Genomic DNA, 2,263 nt, shown 5'->3' on the forward strand with positions numbered 1-2,263 from the left:
CGGCGAGTATACACGCAGTGCGGCACACACAGGCAGAGATCTTTTTACAAAGTGTTTATGGTTTTACACAATGTGAGTGCAATATTTGGGCACCTTAATAAAGGACTATTATTTATTTATTTTATTTTTATCTACTGTTTGATCAATGGGGCGTTTTTGGTTTGATTCACTTTATTTACATTTTTTGGGGATTATTATGAGATTCACATTTTTATAAGATGATATTTTAATATATATTATTTATTTTGTTTGTGGATATATATTTTGTAGTTATTATTATATGTTTTATGTTTGTTGTATATTGGGAGCGCGACATATAGGTGATATTAATTAAGATTCAATGAACTACCACGGCACTCCACAGCACTGTGGTAGTTCATTGAGGACTACAAGCCGACAGCTGGTAAGGTTGAAGGGGCTTGTAGTCTTCCCATTCACAGAACGCCCTGGCAGGCGGAGCCTAGGGTTGCCACCTCATCCCTTTAAAACTGAACACATATTATTTCCACAAGTTCTGAGGCTAATTTATTGCAGATAAGGCACCAACTGAGTTTAATTACCACTTTTATCAGCCTCAGAACTTGTGTAATTAATATGTATTTGGTTTTAAAGGGATGAGATGGCAACCCTAGCAGAGCCCCACACAGCCAGGTTTTTAAAAAATTTGACGGCTAGTGGGGGGAGAAGATCCCCCACTAGTTGTCAGAGCAGGGGGCGGTCCGACTGTAACATTTTACGAAAGGTGAACTTATCCTTTAACAAATTAAATTAAATTGTGTGACTATTCACTTCAAACATTAAATCAAAATACATTTCCCATATACTTCTTTCATCTGCATGCGATTGAACAGTTGAAGTAAATATTCACAACAGTTATTGTGTGAACATTTACAAATCATTTAGTAAACCTCCTAAATAAATTGGGTGAAGGTCCACTTCAATTTTACAATCATGTGCAAAAGAAAGAAGCAAACAAGAAATTGCTTTCCACATGACTGGATAAATGAAGTGAACATTCATAGAATTTATTGTGTGAACATATTCAACTCCTTTAGGGCTCATGTACACTGCAGCTGATAAACTCACGTTTAGGAGCTGTTCAGCATTTTTTTCAGCAGCCCCTGAACTCACCCTAATGTTTTCCTATGTGTCCATGTACACATCTTTGTTTACAGTCGTTTACAGGCATTTGAGTTTTCAGTCGTTTTTTTAAACGCAGAAAACTTGCGTTCAGCAGTTGATTTTATCAGCGTTTTAAACGCAAAATGCTTGTAAACGCAGCTAAATGCGGCAAATAGCGTTTATAAACGTTTGTGTTTGAAATTTTTTTTTAACTCTTCCAGTTCCTGATGCTGTCCAGAGCCTTTTTTTATCATGAGAAATGCATGCAAATCATTTTCAAGGTACTCAAATGGACAAAACACTGAACAAAGGATGTTCCTACCAAGCTTGTCACACATTGTTGACCAATTCACACCTCAGACCTCTCCCACCCTTGGAAACAAAAGATATGTTAATGACCATTCACACCTCAAATTCCTCATGAAGACCCCCTGCCAGGTGGTCTTAATGACTCCACCAGACACCTTTCCCACCCTTGAAAACAAAAGAAATGTTAATGAGCAAATCAAACCTAAGCTAATCTCAACATCTACTGCTCTCTCTGCTTCTACTCTCTGTATTTCTCTGAAACAGTCTGAAATAGTTAATAATTTACCACTTTTCAGTGCATTCTGGGCATTTTGGAAGTTCTACTGTGCTTATCTTTAAAAAACGCTTCTAAACGCGTTATGCAAACTTGGCTAAACAGACGATTTTAACCTGCAATTTCCAGCAGTCAGTTTCCATCATTCAGAATTGTCCCGTGTACATGGGGCCTTACTAAATCAGCCTCAGTTTTCCAGTTGTGCCCTATAGGTAAAACCCATGCAAACGCAAAAGCTGACTAATCTATAGAGCGCAATAGTCTAAGCTCAGAAAGCTTTAAGACAAGAATAAAGGCTCATCTACATGGGCACCAATGCCCAGAGTATGTAAAAGCCCAGAGCATCATGGACTTGTTTGTAGACACCAGGGGCGAACTGACAACTCATGGGGCCCCCGGGCAATAGGGGATCATGGGGCTCACACTCAAAGCACATCCAAAAAAGCCTATAAAAGGTACCAGGGGCATTTCATGGGGCCCCCTACTGACCCCGGGCCCTTGGGCAGTGTCCGAGTGCTCGAATGGTTAGTCCGCCCCTGGTAGACACCCTATGTTAGT

The sequence above is a fragment of the Staurois parvus genome, unplaced genomic scaffold (genome assembly GCF_062004578.1).
Source record: "Staurois parvus isolate SC_StPar_1 unplaced genomic scaffold, SC_StPar_1.0 ptg000454l, whole genome shotgun sequence".
Taxonomy (NCBI): Eukaryota; Metazoa; Chordata; class Amphibia; order Anura; family Ranidae; genus Staurois; species Staurois parvus.